At 38.1% G+C, this 25,401-nt stretch overlaps 1 long non-coding RNA gene across 1 annotated transcript in view; it reads left to right on the forward strand.

Moving 5' to 3' along the window:
* Window positions 1-6,204: 6,204 nt before the first annotated feature.
* Window positions 6,205-25,401, forward strand: part of LOC311594009 — a 41,089-nt gene continuing 21,892 nt past the window's right edge. Inside the window, exon 1 of the long non-coding RNA XR_014777900.1 lies at window positions 6,205-6,265. This is a non-coding gene — a long non-coding RNA (uncharacterized lncRNA). The remainder of the gene's footprint in view (window positions 6,266-25,401) is intronic.

Genomic DNA, 25,401 nt, shown 5'->3' on the forward strand with positions numbered 1-25,401 from the left:
TAAATCAAAAGAGCCTTCTCACAGAAGTTCACCTTCAACAAAGCTATTCAGTTTTTACACTGGGTATTTTCTGTTTTGGTTTGCAAGCTCCTTGTGGCATGAAAGCAAGTTTGGAGCTATATGTTCTATCACAAGTAGTCTTGGACCCCACACACTGGTGCTCTTCAAAGGCTGTCAATCTTTAGGAGGAGGGGCCTAATGGAAGGAAGTTAGGTCCTAGGGGTCATGACTTTGGAGACAATGGTGGCTGGTTGTTTCTTCTCTAGCTTCTGTGAAGGGAGCTTTGTCCTTGTTCTTAGCACAGGCCCAAAGCAAGCTGAGCTAAGTTATTGTACAATAAAATCTGGATCCAAAGTAAACATTTCTCATTGGAAATTGACTTCTCACAAATGTATTTGTTATGAAAAAAAGGTTGTATGTAATCTAAACAATATTTATTTTCAATAAAACTAAAATATAAAAGAAAGACAGAATGCTATGATTCAGCTAATGATATACACTTGTTGAAAGTGTGCTCTTGGTATTTCCCAACTATGTAATATAGTTAAAACTCTCTAAGCATCAGTTTTTGTAAAGAAATGGCAGATAACAATATTACCTGATAAGATTTATATATATTAAATAACATATAAAGTGGTTTGTACAGTAATTTAGATTTAATATGAACACAGTGCAGCTTTACTGACATTAACTTTAACAATTGCATGATATATAATGAAGGTAAGTATGAAAAAATAGTATAACCAAGATTGAGGCTATAAGCTAAGAGTCACAACAGTTTAAATTACTATGGAAGTAATGTAAAATACTAGTTCTGAGGCCAATAAAAACATTTGTGGGATGATCATATAAAGCAAGGTAGTAGAAAAATTCTAAGTTTAGAAACACTGCTAATATTACAGAGACAAAATGAAGCTGGCAAAGACAATAGAAATCAGATTGACAGAGAGAGAGAGATATGTGTTGAAATATGCAGACTATTCAGCTAGGATGCTTTATTTATGGTTTTCGGTTTCTGTTCATTTAAATCTTTATTCTACTTCAGCCAATATCCTCCTCAATAAAGACCAGTAATAAAATTATATCAAGTCCAGTCAGAGTCCTACAGAAATATTGAGTCTATTCCAAGGATGGACTACAAATAGTTTTAGTGCAGCTTCTTGCTGGTGACTGTCCTGATGGTGTTTAAGAGGGGAGAATATGGTTACATGGCATGGGTGTTACTTCTAAGAAAGAATATTTGAACCTCTTGCAAGTTGCTAGTTGATGGAAAAGACTGGACATCTGGAGGTTGTGGTGACTTCTGGGAGAGTCAATGGAATACTGATTTACTAGGAATAGAACAACAGCATTCACAAGGTGATTAAATTAGAAGCCGTCTGCTTTCAATTTTTTGAGTGCCCGCCATGGCTGCGGTGCTATTCTGATCATGCTATGCATGGTAATTCATTTGTTTCAACAACTATTTCAGAAAGTAATTACTATTATTATTCCTGGTTTTACACATAGATACGTGGATAGCCGTGGACTCCTGAGATTCAGGCTTTCACTGACTGAGTGTTGGCATTACAGACACAGGTCACAATGCCAAGTTTACACAGAAAACTCATAATCTAAGTAAGTACTTAACACCAGACCTGCTGGTAACACCCCTACTTTACACAATCAGAGATTTAAGTAAAATCTATAGAAAAGATTTCAACAACAAATCATTTTTCACTGCACAAGTAGCAAACTGTCCAATGTCATGTAGTGTTGTGGCTCAACCAAGATAGTTTAAAAACAAACAAACAAAAAACAACTCTTACAGAAAATAACTAGTCAAGACTCTAATAGTTTAAGGCACATAATAAAGTAAATAAATAGATATTAATTCTTTCTTTTCCAACTTTAAACTCATTAGCTATATTAAGATGATAATAATGAAAGAAAGAGTGATCACAAAAGTAAAATAGCTATGACACTAGAGCAAAGATTGGCGTATAGTGGGCGCTCAATCAAATTTTAATGAAGTAAAGATTAATAATTGAAAACTTCTAAGTTAGAGTAAGATCTCATAAAGATCTTATATTACAACTTTATATTATTTTTGTCATTCAAGGAATGAAAAAATTATGTCCTAGAGGTTGAAGTCTGATTTTCTTAAAAACACAGAGAGCAAGTGTTCAAAGACTCACAAGCTTTCTCTTCCTGAACCTTCTGCCAGGATGGTGAAGCTCTTCCTATATCATCTCTTTTTCAGGTTGGAAATAGAAATTAAAGTAGGTATTCACAGTTGCTTTATGAAATGTTTGTGCTATAATTTGGAGGACAAGATACTCTACAAAGTCCATGCTGTTTGACAGCTTAGTTCACTATGTGATAGATTGGGGTGCATTACCACTGTCCTGTTGACAGGTGAGAAAGGTGGTATTCAGAAGGATTTGGAGCTCTTCTCAAGCTCACAGGCTACTAAGCAGTGGAGAAAACATCAACCAAGTCAATTGACTTCAGGCACCTGGTATTTTCCACTGCATTTCTGTGATGCTTTATGTTAAACTAACGGCAGGCACGCTGAATCTTTCCTACTCAGGACAGAACTAGCTTAAGGTTCCATAAGAAGAAGATCTTTGGTGAAACTTGGGTGTGTGCAGTTCATTTGAAAGCATCAGAAGTTAGGAATGGGTGTGCACCTAAGAGGAAGACGCAATCCTTCAACCCAGATGAAATCCTGCTGCAGTGTGTTCATTTTCAAAGAACAGCCAAAATAAAGGTCTTAGGGGCAGCTCTACTGACTGGCAGTGCAAGATAATAGGTGTGTTGTCCACAATGCAGGCAGCTAAACGAGGAAGAGTCCATCTGGCTCTAGAGAACCACACAACATGGCAGATCCTCTGCTCAAACCCTGCTTGTGGGGCTTTCCCACAGCAACTGCATGCGATTCCAAGATCAGCCAATCTACAAAAGAAAAGGGTAATGGTTAAACATATATAAACATCCACAATGCATGGCAGTTTTAAAACAATATTGACTCCATAAAAAACCGTGAGGCTGAAAAATGAAATAGAACAGAGGAGAAAAAAAAAAAAACCCCGCCACTTATTGAGATAAAGATGAGACAGGAGTCATAGCCACATTTATCCCTTTAACTTTTCCTCATGGATGTTCATATTTAAAAGATGAATTAAAGAAAGTGTGGTGGACTATAATTTATATAAATACTTAATATGTTTGGAAGAATGTTTTGATATTTGTTTTCTCCCTCGGAAAACATTTCCGTCAAACAGAACGTGTTTTGATAAACGAGGTAATATGCTTTGTGACTTGGACTTCTCTGAAGAAGGCACCATCAATCTCTGAGAATGCTTGGCTAAATTATGTTTGCTTGGCATTCATTTTGAACAGCTGTGATCTCCTTACACAAGTACAGTCAGTTACAGGAAGAAAAAAAAAAAAAACCTCAGTGTCCATGACTTTAGAGTTGGCAATTTTAGGATTCTACCTTAGCACATGACTCGACTCCATTTCCTTAAGGGGCACGATGGGTAGAATACTGTGCTTTCTCTGCTCAAGCTTTGTTTGTTCAATCTGGTGAAATAACACACTCATCTTTGTTCTGGTCTCCTGGGGGAAAATGGATTCTTCCATCCATCCCAATGCCCACCAAGACCACAGAGAAGCTTACCAGCTCTGAGGACCAGGGTGGAGCAGTCTGTTCCATTGCCCGCCTAGCTCTCAGCAGAGGGTCTCACATGCTTTTCCCATCCTAGCTATGCACTTTCAGGCCTTGTAGGAAGGACGAAGGTCCTTATGCAACTTCAGAATCAAAGAAGACAGTTCCCAGAGTTACTGGCTTCATTACCTGAAGTTAGCAAAATTATTTTTATGTGCTTTGACTTGCTCCCTGCTTTTATGCTGGCTGTGGATGTGTTCAAATAACACATTGTAAGAAAAGTAAGGGGACAAATCGTTGGCCCCTTGACTTCTCTGAAAATGTTTTTAGACTGCTGATAACATTTTGATATTTTAGATATCTATTGTTTTTCCCCATGTTATTAGTTCTTTGATAATTTTGTACAGCATATTTTATCATTACTAGCCCCTCCCCTTCCACTCCTCCTAGATATACTTTACCTTCTTTACCCATGTAAGATTGTGTCCACCTTTTCAAAGTTAAAAAAAAAAAAAAAAAAAACATCGAATTCAGTTTTTGCTGACCAAACAATCTTGAATGTGTAGCATTCACTGGAGCCTGGTCAACCAAACAAGAGCCACACCCTTAGAGAAAACTGACTCTCTTTGCCCAGCAGCTATCAGCTCTCAGTAGCTCCTCAGCTACAGGTGTGGCTCCTTACCCTCCTTCATTTTCCAAGCTAATATTTTGTCTGGCTGGAGCTTACTCAGCTCTTGTGCAGCTGTCACAACCACTGCTCTGGACAGGGTCAAACAGGAACAATGTCCCTTGGACCACATGTGGTATCAGATCTATGCTTCCTACTTTACTTTCTTCTTCCTAACTCTGAGGTGTACAAGTGGTAGCTGGAATGTGGCTCTCAACTGGTGTGTGCATGACAAGGTGATTCTTTCACTGCCCACATTAAAATTCACATCTGCCCCCATCACTACACATCAAACAGCTTCCTAAGTTTTCTCCTAACCAGAAGAAGATTTGTTACTCTCCTATAGTTTATTTCTAGCACCTAAAGTGTGATATGAAGGTCTTTTTGGAGTGCCTTGCTCTGTGTCCAGTGGTGTCTAATAATCAGCATTATATATGGAGATGAAGATGAAGTGCTGTTCTAGGGTCATTTTATTATTGCTTGAAAAAAAACTGGAACATTTTTCTGAAATTTCTAAACACCTACTCCTAGAATTAATGTGGACATGAAAAAGTTATTAAACATGAGAAGCTTACACAGCCATTTTCAGTGGTGGTGCATTTTTTAAAAAAAGCTCCATTCTTTGGTTTTTCTCTCTTTTCTGGTTCTCAGTCTCTATATAAACTGTGAATAAAATATATTGTACATTCCTACTTATGAATTAATAAGTTACACACACATTCCACCACCCTAAAGAGAGTTGTGCTTAGTCCTTTAGACTCTAAGTATCAACTTAACATAGGTTTCTCACTGTCTGAAGTGATTCACTCATAACTGATATTCAAATGAAGCAAGGGAACAAAAATCAGGTTGAGCAGACAGTTACCTGGAAGATGGAGTAACCAACTGGAAAACAACAGGACTGACCAGGGAACCAGATCATCACCGTGTTTCCTGCACTCCTTATACAAAGAAAGCAAGTGCCTTCCAGGTGCCCAAGCCTACCAGCAGGCATAGGAGAGCAACCAGTGTTGGTATGACATCGGGTTGTCTGATTCATGACATGAGAGAATTCAACACATGAGTTCCACATGTATCCCAAAGTTGCCTTTCAAGGGCATTTCCAGAACAGACTCAAGCAGGGTAAGTACTGACAGAACTAACTGGCTGGGAAGATAAGTCAAGGCTGCTGGAATCTCAGGACAGAAATCCTGCACATAAGGACACTTCAGGTTATGCCTTAAGCTGCATATGTATAGAACCAATCACCAATTTCAGCAAAGCAAAGACACAGTACCATGAAGATCTAGTTTTTTTGGACTCCTCCCTTCCTATTTTGGCTTTGTGAACTATTGTTGCATCTGTGCTGTTTCACAGCAATGGAGTTTGAATTTAAGTGTCACAAAGGTGAAGGAGCCAGATCTTTATCAATACCAGAAGGATGGAGCCCCAAGGGGGAGGGGCCTGTGAAATGTTTGATGTCGTATTCTGAAAGGAGACTAAACTCTGAATATCACTGATAAGGAATCCTGGAACTGGGATCAGGGTATCATAGGGTGATTCCTGGAATTATCTACTTTTTTTAAAAAAGTCATCTTTGCAATTATAGCTTCATTGAGAGACTTTATGGTTTTTCTAGGTTTTAGAAGATGCGGTTAACAAATATAATTAATGCCATTATTATGTAACTTAGAGAATATATCATGTGATGGTTTTTATTTATATGTGTATTTTGAACTATTACTACAGTTAAGAAAGTTCACTTATTAATCACCACATACCTCTCCATTTCTCAAGAAACACAGAACCCCTAAAGAAAGGAAATCCAGCCCTGTCCCTGACGTCATAGATGACTCACCCCTGGGAGTTCCACACATCTGTTACGGATAAATCTCTTGCTCCCGGCCTTCTGATGCTTCATCAAGCCAAAGCTAAGAGTATTAAACACGGCAGCTGAGGCCATGGAGGTGATTTTCCTGCTTTGCTCTAACCCATCTACCTGATGTCTCCATCAATGTATTTAAAGTGTGCCTTCATCTACTAGATCCTTTATTCTGTTCCTGATAGACACGACTTCATAAAACTGTTATTTTGTCAGGAGACAGTATTTGGTGCACCCCATCTTCTCTTTGAGCTTAGAGATATGCCTGTGAATGAACAGTTCTTAATAGTTAAATGTGAGGCTCTGGGAAAAGTCACTTTTAATCTATGGGTAAGCGAGACTCATGCCAGATACCAGCATGTACCTGAAGCATGTGGTGATGTCTCTACAGGGGCATGCTGATGAGCTCATTCTGGATCTGGAATTCTCCTGGTTTGATTGACAGCCAATTGGTTTAATCTGAACTGGTCATTAAACCCTGTTTTGTTTAGACAACCTTGATTTTGCTATACTCTTTATTTTTGTTTCTTTCAAAATAGTTCATTGGATGGCACTCAGCCTTATTCCAAACCATTCCTCCAATATAAACTTTGAGGAAAGAGACACTGTTTAAAGAATGACCATTTGGTTTTCCTGGTGAGCTTCTGGTTAGTAGTTACGTTATTTTAACCTGCAGGTATTTAAACCTGAGAACTTCTGAACTCAAGCAGCTCATCTGAAGCTTTGCATGCTAAACAGTGTGCTGAGTAACAAAATTACAAAATCAGATGGCAGCATGACAAGCTCTGTGGCCGCTTCATAAGATTATTATTATTGGAATACTTATCCTAAATATGGGAGAAACACTGAGAGAGAGAGAGAGAGAGAGAGAGAGAGAGAGAGAGAGACAGAGACAGAGAGAGAGACAGAGAGAAGAGATACATTATATCCCTATTATCATCTATCTGTCTATCTATCTATCTATCTATCTATCTATCTATCTTATATTCTGGAATAATTTTTGACTACTACTGAATCGTCTGAAACCCAGGTTCTTCAGAGCCATTATTTTGACCAAACCTACATAAAATAGAACTTTTATATTCTGTAGCTAAAGGGAAATGGTAATATTGAAATCTGCTTAGCTTATATACAGACATTTCATCATAATTATCATTTCTGCTTTACAATGCATTTGGGACTCTGTATTTTCTTGTTTAAAATGAAAGTTCAAGTATGTTGTAAAAGGGCTAGAAGGATGAAAGCTTCCAGAAAGAAATATGACATTACTATAATTAAGTAAATTATAATAAAAAGTCATTGAACAGTCCGTGGTAAAAATCCAAAACTCTAAGATAAAAATTAAGATTTCCTGTTTGCAATAATAATATTTTCTTAAATATTTCTACACTCTTAATAAGATTTATACAAAATTGGTTCTGTATTCCTCCAGAAATATTTAGAATTATCTTTTATGTGTTTTTAAATCCATTAATATTTAGATACCTTGAAAATTGTCTAAAATACTTTGGTTATTTCTGGTTGTTCCTAAATGATAAGAATAATGCTACCAAAGACAAAAGGCATTATGTTCTTATACTAATCAAGTTTTTGTTATGCCCGTTTGCTTACTCAGGCCTCCACTATTATTTGAAATAAGCATTCATGTTTAAGGAGACAATTTAATAACCGGGAAATAAGCAATTAGAGTCATTAAAAGAGGATGGAGACTCACGCAGAGTAGTTTTGGTTAGTTGAGATGCTTGCTATCTTCATCACCTACTGCCTTTACTTCTGTATGCCATCCAATGGATGTGTTTCATTACTTTAACTTTAGATATTTGTTTTGCACACATGCTGTGTCAGAGAGAAGAAAATGCTGGAATGCTGGAGAGAGAGAGAGAGAGAGAGAGAGAGAGAGAGAGAGAGAGAGAGAGAGAGAGAGAACAAATAATGAATCATGATGGCTAACATATTTCATGCAACAGGGAAGTAGAATTTTTTCCCTTCAATTCTCAATTATTTCTCTCTTCTGAAGATTGCTTTCCTGACTACTCAACCTCAGCTATAGCACATTCTAAGACTTTGGCACAAAGACGATTTTTGACTTTTACATCTATAAAAAGTTAATCATAGACCAAGAAGGGAACTGTGAACCACAATTTCCAAGAAGCTATGCTTACACTAAGTTCTCTATGATTCCCCACTCATGGGGATTTCTGAGGTTGTGGTGAACAAGATATTGCAGGTTGTGAGTCAAAATTTATCATGTGTTATCTTTGGTCATTTAGGTAGCCATTTGCTACTCACATCCATGTCTGGCCTAACATTCTCTTTTACATTAAGGAATCTTAAAAGACCCAACAGAATAAAACATATCCTCAGAAGAGCTTCTGTTGGAACCCTGAACAGTAGTTTTCATCTGCAAAGATTTAGATATTATCGACCCTCTTTTTTTTTTTTAAGATTTATTTATTTATGTATAGAGTGTTCTGCCTGAAAGTACACCTGCACGCCAGAAGAGGGCACCAGATCTCATTCTAGATGGTTGTGAGCCACTATGTGGTTGCTGGGACTTGAACTCAGGACCTTTGGAAGAGCAGCCAGTGCTCTTAAACTCTGAGCCATCTCTCTAGCCCCATCAACCCTCCTTCCTTCAAGGTTATCTGTTTTCCCCCTGCCTCTGGTCTTCTGCCTTCAGATCATCTAACCAATTATGTGGGAAAGTCTCTAAGGGAAAAATTAAGGCAGAAAAGTACAGAGACAAGCTTTGCTGGCTCTACTCGGTTTATGCTGAGCACATCTCCCTCTTCTCATAATGTGCTTTTTTAGTCTGTCTTTTCCATCTGCACAACAATGTGCACAGCATCCTTGAACATCCATGCCTGTGGAGCTACAAATACGCTCTTCTTTGGACAATGGCCTAGCTTCCTGCCGTCCTAACAAACATTGATTTCACACTTCTCTTCAGAAATATTTCCAAAAAAATTATGTTTTGATGGTAGAATGATCAATACAGTATGAAACGGTTTTGGGTGTCTATGTAGTAAACCAAAAACTGTGCCCACAAATAAACTTTCAGGGAGTCCCCCCACCCCACCCCCCGTTTACCATCCTATGCCCATTCATAATTTAGCATGCATGTGAGTAAAAAATCAGATGCATTATGGCAGGGAACATATGCAATTATATGACCTAATCTATCAGTCAGAACAAAGAATTATCCACATTGCACTCAGATTTAACCAAATTCCTTCTTCCCCTGAACCCTATAAATGGAAGTTCCAAACTATAATCAGAGCCAGTGACCCACTGCCAGTCTTGACACAGTGTATCCCTCTATAATCTGTTCCATTGCATCCTTTTGAATGTTACCTTGCTACAATTGGGAATGTAAAAGAGCACTCATTTCCACCGGCGGGGGTGAGGGGGGTGGGGGTGGGCTGGGAGGGGAAGGGGGGAGGGCAGGGAGACCACACATATCTGACCACTAGTAACACTGGGGTGGAAACTGAAGGCCTAAGTCTGAATCAGGGAACATGTTTTGCTCCATCCCTGTTAAGAGGATCTAACTTGTCTCCTCATGATGTTGGCCCAGCACCAGCGAACTCAGAAAGCCTTCTGCTTTCCTTCAGAACTCTTTAGCCTGCTCCGCAGTCACTGCCACCCACCCAGTATTCTCTTAGCTGGGAGCTTTCTAGGCCCTCTTGTAACTTGGCACCATGCAAATATAGTAATTTGATTTACTCTTCCCTGGTCCACAAGATGGCAAATCCTCTGCTTAGTCATCACCAGCATCGGTAAGCCTGTGCATCTCTTGATTAGACTGAAGAAAACATTCAAGTAAGTCTCTCATTTTCCATATACCTCTTTCCTAATCCCCGATTCATGACCTGACTGCCCCATACACATTCCTAAAGTAATTTCTTTTTCCACTGCCTCTGGACTGTCTAGGTTTGCATAGAAAAATCCTATGCTAAGTTACCCTGGTGATTGGGTACTGCTTTTCTACCATGGAGATGACGCTTGGTTGGCTGTGCTCCAAACACCCCTCTGTACATGTCCATATTCACCTACTTGGATATACCCACTTCTTCCCTTAGCTCTTTTGAATTAAAATTTTTCAAAAGGTGCCTCATCATATAAAAGGCCCACAGTAGGCTATCAAAATTATGTGTGCCATCTTGTGACATCACCTACCGCACACACAGCCATGTGTCCATACACATGAGAACATACGTATGCACACATGACGCCACATACACACATGATGCCCCATACACACAGACAGAACATGAATAAACACTAAAGATGAGAGTAAACAATGCTGGAAAAGGACATGTCAACTTTCCCCTTAACTGAAGATTTATATTTGAGAAAAAGTATAACATGATTTTAGACGAAGATTAATTTTATCTTAATGCATTCAAGTGCCCTTCTCAGATCATCTACGTTCTCTGGTTTATCACAAATCTTATTGGCTGACTGTAATCCAAGAAAATTGGTCAGCCTCCTGGTGAAAGCCTAAGCGGATTTTAACTGGTGGTTTGACAGCAGCGTGTGAAGGCACTTAAAGTCAAATGGCCTATGGATCCCACAGAGCCTCATCCTTGCCAGCTGCTGTAGGAAGCCAGGGTGTGGAGGCAGGTGGGTGGGAACTCTTCCATGCAAAGGAATCCACTTGCATCCATTTCCGTTATGAGTTGTCAATAAACTTAAATCGCGATGACTTAAAGCCAACCACAAGTCGGTTATTTCTTCTCTCTGACTTTTTTTAAAATAAGGGAATGGGAAACAGTTTTAGGGTTTGAAATAACAGTAGCCTTTGGATTTTTATGCAAATAATTGTGATGCAGCCCCCAGTGCTTTAGGTGCATGGGATAAGGAAGAAACCAGATGTGACCAAAGCTTCCTAGGGATGTTAACATCTGTATAGTTGAACCTCTGCTTCCCGTTGCCCTGCCTTCTAATAGGGGCCGTTTTGTCTGCTTTACCCACGCTCACACGTTACCCTTTAATTAACTGCACTAACCCTCTGATGAGTTCAGTGCCCCAGATGCCCCACACATGTGTGAATAAGTTCCTCACACTTAAGCAGAGCATGCTTTCAGCCTGGGTGTTGCGTAGCCCATATGTTAGGAGGTACACACTGCATCACTCGTTTAAATTTTGACTGTCTTCATGTTACTAGATTAACTATTGTGCACGGAAGTCATTTGTAGGCAGGAGTGGAGAAACAGTTCTTCACGGTGGGAGCAGCTGGGGCTAAGGATGTATAAATAAGCGTCAGACAGACATTGCTCTCAGGTCGGTCTTAGTCACATTAGCTGTTTAGCGGTGGGCAAGTTGCTTTTTAACTTTTACACACTGATAATGTAGCCTATTAAAATAATGAATACGTACTTACCTGCTACATTTGTTGTGCTGATTAAATTCAGTGAGGTAGTGCCACATATCAAATGTTTGGTAACTGTCCGTCTTGTTTCGCTGTTTTTGTTACTGTTTTTTTTAATACAACTTGGCAGCAAGTACTATCTTTCCAAATCTCCCTATCAAATCCCTCTAAGTAACTCTCCTAGATACTCCTCAGTCTCTACATGAAAATGAGTATCATGAATATGTCAGGAAATATCCAGACACATTAGTTATTAGACCAATACATTTGCTGTTTTTTTATTTAGTTAAAATTTTATTTCTCACTGGCTGATATTTTTGTTTAAGGTGGTTGAAGGGAAAGCTAATTTGTGACCGCCATCTGCGATGACCTTTGGCACTGCTGTATGCTATTTGAGGGGTGGCGAGCTCCTTGGAAAAGAGACTTATATCCTGCGTAGCTCAATACTCTAATATATTGCAGATGAATGGGGCCCGAGGGCCAATCTTTACCTTACTTTATGTTATGGCTAAATTACTGCCACCATTCATTTGGAACATCAGTTCTGTTTAGTAGCCTACTCTTTAATACTAGGGGGAAAAAAAGAACCCACTTTTCAAAGGCAAGGCCTACAAAGTCTTTTCCTTTCTTTTCATTTCTATTATCCAAGGCCACTCAAAATTTCACCGGCTACGGGAAGTTTTAAACGTTGTTATTGATCGTCTCCATCCATTCTGACACACGCTGAGATTATTCCAGGGCAATGAACATCTGCCTGCTGTAGCTGTCAGTGCTGGAGTGAGAACCATCTAGTTGCTGGTCTCCTCTGTCATGTCTGAGCCTTGACTTTGTACTCGGGCTATATCATACACTTTCCACCCCAGGGGAAGTCGTGAGCTTGCTATGTGCCCTGAAGACAACTCTTCAGTGTGCCAGCTAAGGGACAGCCTTATGCACACACATGGACCTGTTATTCCTGGAGCCAAGAAAGCTATTACTGTAAAATATTTCCTTATACTTTCCATGCCCTCAACTTTGAGGACACTCTTCTTACCAACCAGCTGGCTCGGGCTTGGTTCTATTTTCACATGATAATTGTGAATAAATTAAAAAAAAATGACTTGGGGGGGGCTGCAGTGATAGGCTCAGGACATATAACTGTGGGTCTTGAGACTTAAAAGCTTTCTTTCTTTTCTTTTAAAAAATTAATTAATTAATAATTACTTTACATGCAGCTCACAATCCAGCTCCCTCTCTTTCCTTTCCTCCCAGTCCCTCCCTCCCCATCTTCCTGTTCTCCCTTTCTGCTCAGACAAGGGGGAGGCCTCTCATGGATATCAACCAGCCTTGGCACATCAAGTTGCAATAGGCCTAGGTACATGCTTTCCTATGGAGGCTAGACAAGGCTGCCCAGTTAGGGGAAAGGGATGCTGAGGTAGGCAACAGGATCAGAGACAGCCCCTGCTCCTGCTGTTAGAGGCTCCACATGAAAACTGAGTTGCACAGCTGTTACACTTGTGCAGAGGACCTAGTTCTGTCCCATGCATGCTCTCTACTTGGTGGTTCAGTCTCTGTGGACACCTACGGTCCCAGGTTTGTTGACTGTGTAGATTTTTTTATGCTGGCCTTGACCTTTCTGGCTTCTTTAATCCTTCCTCCTCCTCTTCCCCAGGATTTCCCACACTCCACCTAATATTTGGCTGTGTGTCTCTGACTCAATTTCCATCATCTGGGTGAAGCTTCTCAGATGATAGTTATGCTAGGCTCCTGTCTACAAGCATAGCAGAATACCGTTAGCTGTGTCAGGGGTAGGCCCTATCTCATGTTATGGGTCTCAAGTGGGGCAACTCATTAATAGCACAGCCATCTTTATAGTACCTAAAATTCCCTTGAAATGTAACTGACTAGCAGACTCTGGATCAGGACCCACGTTACTAAATTTCAAAGTTCTGGTCACAGGTAGCTACAAGAACTATTGAGTCCAGCCAAGCTCGGTAGTGTGCACCTGTAATCCCAGCACTCAGGGAGACAGAGGCAGGAAATCTCTGTGAGTTCAAGGCCATCATGATCTACAAAGAGAGTATAGGACAGCCAAGGCTACACAGAGAAAAACTGACTTGGGGAGAAAAAAGAACTATTGAGTCTCTAGTGAAAAAACAAAGACACACAATCTGCTGAGAAATGACTCTGGGCATCCTCACCTGTACCCATCACATATGTGTATGTCATGACAATCTCACTGCATGCACACATATGCTCATCTCTGTTCTGTCTGCAAGCAGGTCACCCTGGGCTAGAGAACAAAGGAAGGCCACTTGCCTGCTGAATGACTTCAATACTGATTTGTGTGTGGATGCAGCATTTCTAAGTGGCAAGATGCCCCCGGTGAACTTAGAGCAGAATGCACATTTTAAACATAGCTCTTGTACTCTGTGATTTAAAATATCCCAGAGACATAATTTTCATTCCGTTTATAAACACTGACCAAGCCATACCAAGAGTAGAAATCTCTGACAAAGATTGCAAAGGCTAAAACTGAAGAAGGCATGTCCTTGTTTCCTTCCTAAGAGCCTAGAAAATCGTGTGAGACCAAATACCGAAATGCAAATTCCATGCAGCTATATAAAAACAATTTCTGATCCATCAACAAGCCTCACATTCAAGTTTAATGGATGCCTAAAAATTGCAGTTGCCTACTGGAGCCCTGATTTAAAATGCATTCCACACCTTTGTCTCTATAGTCACCATTGTCTAATGAATAAAGGCTAGTGAGAAATCTAATGTTTCTGGTTGGGGCACAGGCTTTCCTGATAAATGGAGGCTAATTTGTATGAATGCTGGCTGTGGGACACAGGCCTTGCTCTAGCCTCATAAAGTAAACTATGAACTAAGCATGGGTCATTAGCCTCCTGGAATGACCTTTCCATCAATCTCTTAAGTGGCATAGTGACCTTGAGACTGTAGAGGCTAAGACATAAATAAAAACTCATACCCTAAAGGGAATTTGGTGGACAATTTAACATTCAAATATGATATAATATGATTAGATAAAATGTAAGCAAAGAGACAGACAGGGTCTATTCACTCAGAAACTTCTCTTAAAGGATGTGTTTCTTGTTGGAATAAATGAGAGGAAGGGAAGTTTGCAAGGACATTCATTAAAAGTTCATCTCCTGAGTCAACTGAGGACATTCTAAAAAGTACTTCACTACTTAGATTTTTAAATTGAAAATAGACCACTGAGAATCGAAGTGATTATATTTTAATAGTTTCTAGGGGAAATTCATGAGGAAAATGTGAGCTACACAAAACTGATGTGAAAGCACCAAAGATGCATGGATGCTTTGAGTGTGCAGAGGTCAGCATCACATGGGTCCCTCCTGTCCCTGGCCCCTTCTCCTTGCTCACTAGAGGAGTTCACTGAATCTAATTTTTGCAATCCTCCCTGAGAAGTAAATAAATAGCGGCCAATCAACAAATAAAACTAAGGGTATTTGGCAAGGAATTCTATAGAGTCCCCACTTCATGAAAGAATTTGAAAGGTATTTCTTAAAAATAAAAAAATCAATTTGCCATGCATTATAGGTCGGCTACGATGGTTAAATGATAATCACTTATTTGAGTTCTTGAGCAATTTGTGTTTCTTCTCCCAAATGTTCCAATGATAACTCATATTCAAATTAGCAATGAAGTCTTAGGGAATCTAAATCTCAGTGATTGAAATTACCTCCAAAACACTCCAAGACTCTTTCCTGAAGCCATAAGTAGGTTGTACATACAGCTTATAAGGAGACTTTCGTCTCCAATATTCTGTAAAAGTAGCTAATCCTTCTATGCACCCACTCAGCCCCTGGAAACGATTCAGAGAACTGATGTCCACAAAACTCTTCACCCTGTGCTTGACATAGAAAACACAGTAACAAGAGTTACAGGCACCTGTCAGATTTATCATTGACTCTCTTACTTCCCTGTAAAAACTAACTTTCCCTGGATACCACTCTGTGGTGAATTAAGGCCAGCGCCCTTTTAAGTGCTGAGCATCAAAACTTTAAACATCACGGATGCCTTACCTTTTTACAGAAACTGTGCATCTCCTTCGGCTTTCTCCATCCCATCTTCTGACACTTGCAAAGCTCTGGTTCTCTCTCCATCCATCAGTCTCTCATGTATGCCTCCATAACTCAACCTAGTCTCATGGTTCTGAGTAAACTGATCTCAGTTCATCTGCGAGGTCCTGGGTCCTGGCAAAGATTCTGTCTCCTCTGTTAACCAACCCTCAGTCCTCCTCCAGAGAGACTGATTAGTCTTCATCAAAGGTCCTGCCAGTTGTGAGTGAAAATGATACTGCCCTGGACATGATCATCACGCACTCATGAACTGAACAAAACGAATCTTGATTGGTTAAAGAGTATATTCCTGATAATCTACTAGTCACTAAAGATGTATCAATAAATAAAGCACGCATTCTTTGCCCTCCAGAAGCCTAAATCCTTGCAAGCATGTTAAGGATAATCTTTAAAATGCAGTTGGATAACATAAGAAAGTTTAGCATGAAAGCTTATTGTTATTATGTATCGTTTTTCTTATAGACCTGAATATTGTCATATTTTAGGTGTAGTTCATATGTGTTGTCTACAGACTTTAGGCAACCCTTCAAGTTAGGCATGATTCCCATTTCAGTGAGGTGAACAATGCTCAGGGACAGTTGGTAACTTGCTCAGCTCCATGCAGCCAGTAAGGGTTGGTGTCTAGCAATGGCTGTGACTACTCCCTCTTCCACCTTATGGTTATGATATGTCCCATGCCCATCCAATAGGAAGTACTTGTCATGTCACGCCGTCTCTGCAATAGCTTGATAAATGTCCAACTCTCTTGATAAACATCAACTGCAAACACAGTCAGTCCGTATGAAATCATTTGTTGCTAGTCCTTTGTCTATTCTGATCGTACCCTTCCTCTCCAAAGCATCAGGGTCACTCACCCGTTCATAGAGCATTTCACCTTATTTCCTCTATACAAGGGCCCCACAATATCTAGAATTCTCCCTGTATGTATTTTTATGTGTAATTTTTCTCTCATTGCATCCAAGATCTATGAGAGCATCTGGATCTCCCAGCACAACTTAGTTATCCCTTACATGGTCATTAAGGTTATCTGTCTCAGTAGGATACTTAGCTCAATCTACATGTATTAATATAATTTGTATATTGATATAATTTGTTTATATTCCATCAGTTGCATTGCTCTTTGACTCTTGTGACTTTATTATAACACATATATCAAGATGCCTGCGTATTTTATAAATTCACAATATTTAATCTCATTTGGAGACAGAAACAAATAACCTATTAATTTGCACAAGTGCCCATTAAATTTTTCTATTCCCATTCATTTGAGCCTTTTTGATGAAACTTTGAAAGCTATAAAGGATTAATAGCAATTATGGCTGAACTGTAGTGAAGAAATAGCACAGTTTGACAATGCTTGTGGGAAAAGGGCAGAAAAATGATGTGTGATTGTGTGAGCTGTCAAACTGACAAGTCAGATGGTGGTGTGGATGCAGCTTTTCCTCTTTCTCATCAGTTTCTTCTTCTAGGCCTGATAATTATAGGATTCTCAGTAATTTCATTGGCAGTAACTACCGGTGCTTAGGATCTGCTTTTGGAAGCCTCAAATAGATAATTCCAGAAAGCATGAAGACCATTTGTATTAAAAAGACAGTAAAGTGAATGGAACTTTTCATAAATGGTCTATACATTTGTATACTAGAGAACAGTGTAGATGTCTGAAGCCAGGCAAGTCCCAGGTCTGAAACGTCGACTTTATAAAATACGCCTTTGGGAGGACCCAGTGTGCCGTGTTATTTGAAGGCCTTCTACCTCCTCCCGCTCCCCCAGCTCTGGTGCCTGTCAAGGCCTCATCAATCCATTTCTGGCATTTACTTTACTCAGAACATCTTAGAGTGACAGGAGGGAGACTCCTAATGTGTGGAAGGCTTCTAGGAAGCCTTCTCCATTTAAGCTGCGGGGTAAGTGAGTCGGCCTCCTGCTTTCTTCCAGGATCTACTTACCTTAAGGCTTTCAATTAAAGGTCAAAAGGTGAGCGAAGACACGTCGGTGGTCTATTACGGTGTTTTGTTCCCATTGTCAGTGAATCTGTTCTGACCATAAATGCCTCTGGCCCTGTTCCAGGCCTGTGCTTCCCCCCACCTCATGTTTCCTGTTAAAAAGGTGAGAATTTTCACAAAGGCTCTGGAAATCTTTCAGATGTATCAAAAAGGAAAGAATTACAATTACTTACAAAAAGAAAATAGAGTACTTTTCCTAGCTGGAACCATGCTTAAAACTTTTACCGAAATATATTTAAGGCAGAATTTTATGGGAGTCAAGCAAAAATACCTTTTAGAGAGCTAAACGTCATGACTCTCCGCTCCCTTCTCTATTTTCACAGCTAAGTAAAAGGAATGGCTTAGGCACGCCATAAAAGGCAGCAATTATGTACTCACAGTGTGCCAGGCTTGACGTGAATTAATGTATGTCACCTTATTAAAACCCAACGTGATATCTCTGTTAACACTCAGGCCCTACAGACAACTGTGAAGTAGGAAGGGAAGAGCCTGGACTATTTTGTGTGTATGAGGTGGGGGTGGGAGCAGGGAGGTGTCAGATTTTAATGTGTGTGATCTTTATCACCTAGTCAAGGGATTCCATAGTGTAGAAAATGGATTTGAAAACTGAGATACCTAGCACTGAGTGAACTGAAGTCTGAAACACATTAGCGACTCTCAAATCCTCTCTTGGTCTTATGTGTGCTTCTGTAAGCTACTTTTATTAACACATTGATCTTAGTCTTTCAGAAATGATATGGCTACTATCTAATACATCTTTTAATTCAAAATCAATTCATTCATATTGAGTATCTCATGACACACCGTGAGGATGGAAGTGTTAGTTTTCTATTTATTTGACTAACATCTAATCTGTTCCTTCCTGTCTAAGTACCTGTTCTGTGAGCTGCGATAGACATCCTATTACAGAGACTGCATGATTTTCATAATTTTGTTTAAACTAAAGCATAGCATCTGATCCATACTGATACTGAGGCAAATGGCACCTAACAGATTCAATACATGGACTTCAGGGCACCAGATTAAAATGGACAGAAGTGTCATCTAGAGTTCTGATAATACTCGAGCCCCAGATGTTTATCAGTCACCAACTCACATGAAGCATTTGATAGTTTTATCTTCAGGGAACTTATGATATACATCACTGGAAATCTAATTAGATGAAATGGAACAAATTTTACAGGTAAAACTCCCCGGTGTGTGATTGGCTTGCCAAAGAAATAAATGTGGTTGCTCAGCAAGCCCAACCGATAAAACTTGATGACATTCTTATGGCAATTTCATCAGCACTATGGGGCCCTGAGATCAAACACTGGACATTTCATCCAGAAGCCACTATCTGAACGAGATCATTTGATCTGACGGATTGTAAGGCAGAAGACATATTCCAGTTCTGGAGTAGTTTTGAACTCAGTGAGCCTGACCATCTGGAGAAGCAACCTTATGAAATAGTTGGTTCATCATAGCTATTTATGCAGATAGAGATTGTTCTAGATATAGTTAGAATTTAACCAATGGTTCTATAGTGAAAATGTCAATAGTTGATAATCTAGACAAAGGATGCCAAGGATCTTCTCATTTCATTGCATTTCTCCAACTTTATTCAGATGTTGGGAATGGGAAATTGGTTCCTATATCTACTTACAGCCGGTTTAATGTCATTACACATGACCTTTTTCTTTATTGTTTCAACTTTATATAGTAAAATATATTTAGACAGCCCATCCATGGAGCATGATCTATTTGCATATAGTGAAAATTGTGCCTTCTATAGGTGCCCAATTCTTCAACCCAACTTGTATACTTGTCAGCATGACCAAAAAAAAAAAAAAACAAAAAACAAAAAACAAAAAAAAACTGAACTAGAAAGAGGGAGATAAAATGAAGATGAAAAAGCCAAGCACAATGGTGTGTGCCCATAATCTCATTGTTAGGCAAACAAGTCATGGGTTCTGTGTGGCTTGCAGCTCAGCCAGGGGAGTGGAATCAGCGATCTCCAGATTCAGGGAGAGACCCTGTCTCAAAAAATAAGCTGAAGAGTGATAGAAGAAGACAAGTGAAGTTGACCTGTGGTGTGTGTGCACACAAGTAAAAATAGAAAAACTGAAAATAGGCGGCTGCTAGGGGTAGCTCTCCCACTGTCTCAATACATCCTTCCCGAATTTCTCACAGTGCTTTATAACTTTGCACACATTTACAGGACATTTGTATGTATTCTTAGAAGATAGATGCATCAAATATTCTACCAAGCTGAAAAGCTGCGGAGTTTATTATTGCTAGTATGTATGTATGTATGTATGTATGTATGTATGTATGTATGTATTTACTTATTATTACTATTATTTATGTGACATCATAGTAAGAGCTCAACATATATTCTGGCTGAGCATTCTAGATCATAAATATATATTCATATATGTATATATACATATACAATTTACAGATATTTCTGGTACAAATTAAATCATAAAAGTTTTAGTGCTTGTGGAACTGTGATAAATGATCTGATATATTTTATATTCGAGTGTCTCAAGAGTCCATTGCCTAAGCAAAAGGAACAAAGATTTGCATTTGTTTCCTCAAATAATATGGTATGTTTTCCCTCTCACATTTGTGTATTTGAGTGAGTAGCTTTATGCAGTTTGAGGTAGGGAATCTGCCTTTTTTTTTTTGTATTTAGATATGCAATTGTTCTGGCATTATTATAAAATATTTTTCCATATCAAATCATCTTATTTGTCCAAAATCAACAAAGCATGAACATAAAGGTTTCTTTTTGTCATTTTTGTTCTGCTCCTGTCATCTTTTCTACATCTGTCCTCTTGCCAGTAAAAAATAATCTTCAGTACTTCAGGGATATAGTAAGCTTTTAAACATGGGGATATAAACATCTCATTTTTCCTTCTATTTCAACATTGTCTTGACACTTGCTTATGATCCATCCAGCTGAGTGTATGGTAGAGGTATCCTCAATTAGCAGGTCGTTTGGGGGATAACTGCTCTCTTGTGGAAGGTAACTCTTCTGATTCTTGAACATGAAATGCTGTTGTATCTATGAAAAATCTCTATGATATTGTTCATCAAATTTCACAGTTTTAACTTTATCCATCTTACACCTCTTTGGTGAAGAATTTCCTGGGCATTTTGTGACTTTTGATATTATCGATTCTAAAGTCATCTTCAATCTATTGTATTGTTTACTGCTAGTAAAGAGAAGTTAACGTTCATTGTTATATTCAAATTGTATGTTCTCTATTAGACTTATTAGTCCTAGCAGTTTAGTTTTGGAAGTTTGGATCCTAGGTTTTTTCTTAATACACAACATCATGAAATCTTTGAACAGATATAGTTTAACTTCTTTTTTTTTATTTGAATGCCTCCTTCTTAAACTCAGTCTTCCTGCTCTCATAGCAATGTATACATATATAATATATTATATATGGTATATATAAATTATTGTACATATCTTTATAAAATCTAGGAACCTTTAATGAGAGGAAGTGTGTAATATTTGTTTTTCTGAATTTCATTTATTTTAAAATGGTGATTTCTAGTTAGTTATACTTTATGAATAATAGTATAATTTCATTTTTCTATTAAACTATATTATGTGTATACACCATACTTTTCTTCATTCCTTGTTTGATAAGATGTCTAGGGTAATTCCATAATTTGGAAATTGTGAGTAGTGCTACAATAAATGTGTATATGCAACAACATTTATGGTATAATAACTTGGAGTCACTCAGGTATATACACCTGATTCATGAGGCTGGATCACACAGTAGATCTCTGTTTATGTTTGGTGGAACTTTTAGACTGGTTTCTGCAGTAGTTAGACAAGCTCACATTCTTGCAACAACCAAAACATGAGAGTTCCCATTTCCTACAATGCTTTCCATATTGTATCACTCACTTACTTTATGAATCTCATTCTTGTTTACCTGGCATTGAATCTCAATGTAGTTTTAATGTAAATTTCTTTGTGGGTCAATGTTGTTAGATGTATTTTTTTTTCACATATTTATTGGCCATTTGTACTTCAGCTTTTGAGAACTGTCAGTTCACTTCATTAAATCCATTTACTATTTGAGTTACTTAGTCCTTTATATAGGATAAATGTTAATCTTTTATCGGATCCATAGGTAGGAAAAGTGTATCCAACACTGAAAGCTCTATCTTCTCAATTAATTACCTTAGTTCTATGGAGAAAGGTTTTAATCTTATGCAATCCTTTTACCATTTCATAGTATTACTTCATGAACCAGCATGGTCTTTCCCTTTCAGAAAGCTCACACCTACATGCCTAGACCTTGATGCATCTTCCCACGCTTGACTATGCCAATCTCATGTCCTAATAAGATTTTAACCCATTTTTGAATGAACTTTGTATATAGAAAGAAACCCAACTCTAGTTTCATTCTTCTACACAGGCATAACCACTTTCCTCAAGCCCATTAGTTGAAGAGACACTTGTTTGTCCAATCTGTGTTTTGATATAATTCTATACACGAATAAGATAGCTATACATGAGAATTTTCAAAAGTATGGTCACCTAAATCAGATTTGTACAATGAGACCACCAGTTTACATGCCCATATGGATGGAGGAAATCTCACAAGCCTTACCCCCTAGATGAAGAGGTACAGATATTTAATGGCTGTGGAGATAGGGTATCAGTCTTCTCTAGGGATGAGCTTCATGATACACTATCCTATCCTAAGTTGTTGGGTCTAAGCAAATACACATAAAAACTATGCTGAATTGGACTCAGGGGATTGAGTATATTTATATATACATATAATGAGATATTTATATTATACGTACATATGTGTATATACATAGATTTATATACTAAATAAGCAAATGTATATATAATTAAAAATAATATGCCATGAACTTGAGAAAGAGCTGAGGTAGACACAGAATGAATTATTTATAGGAGGGAGAAAATACAGTGAAAATGACATCAATACAGTATTCATATATGAAAGTCTCAAAAAGTTAAAAATAAGTAAATACAAATACCAGGTGACTGTCAACATATTCAATAACTACTGCCTCCTCTTCTGCCCATTGAATAAGCCTCTCCCCTCCTTCTTTGTCAATAGCATGATGGTTATGTTGCTTATGACCAAGTAACATAACTAGAAACTAAAAACTGTAGTCCTCAGGAAATGTTCCCTACGTTCAAGATGTTTTTGCCTATTTGGGCTCTTTTGTGCTTTCATATAAGCTTAGAATTTTCTTTCTATTTTATGATGAATGGCATTGGAATTTGTACAGAGTTTGCATAGATATATAGACAGATTATTATTGATAAAACAACAATTTTAGCATATTAATTCTGCCTATCTTTTACTGGCTTAATATCTACTAGTTTCTTACTCAATTTCTTTCCTCAGGGTTTTCAACTTTTTATTGTAGTTTTCTATTTCTTTTGTTGTGGTATTTTATTTCATTAGCACTATTGTGGATATGATTTTTTGCTGAATTTTTCTCAATGTGTTCATTATTGGCTTGTAAGAAAGCAATTGATTATTGCATTTTGATTTTGCAATGACTTTGTGAAGTCATTTTCAGTTTTCAGTTCCAACCTTTCTGGGTCTGTTTAGGATCTGTGTCAGGGATCTAGTACCAGAAATGGGAAGAATTAGGAATAGTCTTTTCTTGTGAGAATCTCTTTTATTTATATCACTTTCTTCATTATTATAGCTTAGTCTACAAGAACCATATGAATTAACTTTTTCTTTTCTTTTCGTTAGTATAATATAATAGTAATTATTTATTTCTGTTTTTATTTATGTAGAAGCATGTTAATATCTCTTAATTTTTGGAGTTTAATTTTGCTCTATGCAGTCTTGTTTCTGCTCACATTTTTCAGTGTCACCCTGTATTAATTACTTTCACCTTTGCTGTTACAAAATACCCAGCAAGATACAATTTTAGGGAAAGAAGGTTTTATTCTGATGGACATTATTTTTTACATTATTTCGACATCTTGATCACACTATATCTATAAAGAGAAAGCAAAGAGAAATGGATGCTGGAGTTCAACTTGCCTTTCTCCTAGGTATTTGGTCTGAGACGTTTCCATATCAATGTTTTGGGGACCGATTTCTTCTTTAGCTCTCCCTTTGCAGAAACATCCTCATAGACACATACAGACGTGGTTTTTTTTATAATGAACCTCATAAAGTTGATAATGAAGATTAATAAACCACAACTCAAACCTTGTTAAATAGATGCCATTTTAAATCAAAACATTTCTGTCATTGTTTCCTCAAGTCTCAATACATTTCATCCATTTTTAAAATCCTCACAGTTCTTAGCAATCGCAGCACTTTCCAAAAGTCCGAAGTAGCTTTTGAGACTCAACATAAAGTTCTGTGAGATCCTGTAAAATACAAAATAACTAGCAACATGTTTCCCATATACAACAGTTCAAAGTAAACCTTCTTATTCTACAAAGGAGACATGTGAACATAGCAAAGGAAAAATAGGCCAACACAAGAACAGAATCCAGTCCAGCAAACACTAAACCTTGTAGTTTCATATGCTGCATCTAGGGCTTGGGAAACAATCATATGAAATGCAATGGCCTTACAGTTTTGAAGTTGATCATTGACATTTTAATCACTATGTCTCTGGTTGACTGAAGAGGTTCACATAATACTAATGTATTGGTTTACAAAAACAAAGTAAAATTGCAGTAACATTCTCAAATCCAAGTGGCTTTGTAGGAATTGAAATTATTTTTAGCTTACTGGTATCTTAGCTCATTGTTCCTTAAAATTTGTTGAGATTTGTGAAGAAGAACAAAACCATTCACTAACATTTAGTGGAACATGCTTGGAATTTTGTCTGCATTGTTAGTTCTGAGATCCCAACTCAGAGGCACAGTGGCAAAAGGCTGAGGAAAGAGATAATTGTAGGGAAGAGTAACCTGCTGATAAAGGAGCCACAGAGCTCAAGTACTTTCATCTGTTAGCATTAAACACACCAAAGATGCGACAACTGCATGGTGAAGCTGGCTTTCAAATCGTTAACATTATTAGAAGCCAAGTTTTCGTCTTTTTCAGAATGATTTTAAAAGAAATTGGTACTCAGATGCATATTACTTTCTCTTTCCAAATGTTCTTGTAAGGCATTTGAATTTTATTCTATCAATCTCCAATGCTGAAAAATTGCATATTGTAAGAATTTATAGTGTTAAATGAACTTCACCATAACCTTGTTATTCAAGACTTCCTGTGTCCTCAGATGTTTTCTTAAGCCCCTGTGAAGCTGGTTCACGTCTCCACCATGGGGCTCAGGCAATCTTCTGTTTCTACATCTTTGTCCCATATAGAACTATGATGTAAGAGGAATTTCACAGTGCAGAGCTTAGCAGCTTAGCCCTTGTGGAGCAATGCCCTTGATGTCCTTCAGTTCGTGGTGCACAGCAACGCTTTGTTCCCTCACATTGACGAATCACTCTCCTTTGTAAAAGTATAGCATTCTGACAGCCTGTCACCAGTTACTGCACACTTGAATGATTTCCCAAATCTTAGTTTTAAAAAATAAATTTTCTGTGAGTACTTTTACACAAGTCTTTGTATATACATGTTTACATTTTTCTTGGGTTGATACATGAATATAAGGGTGCCAAATTTCTATAACAAAAACGTTTGGCCATGTGAACATGAGAAACCTCTTGGTTCGCTTGGATATTCTTCTTGTAAAATAGGTAGGAATATAT

This window comes from Acomys minous (genome assembly GCF_964271855.1).
Source record: "Acomys minous genome assembly, chromosome: 3".
NCBI classification, from domain to species: domain Eukaryota; kingdom Metazoa; phylum Chordata; class Mammalia; order Rodentia; family Muridae; genus Acomys; species Acomys minous.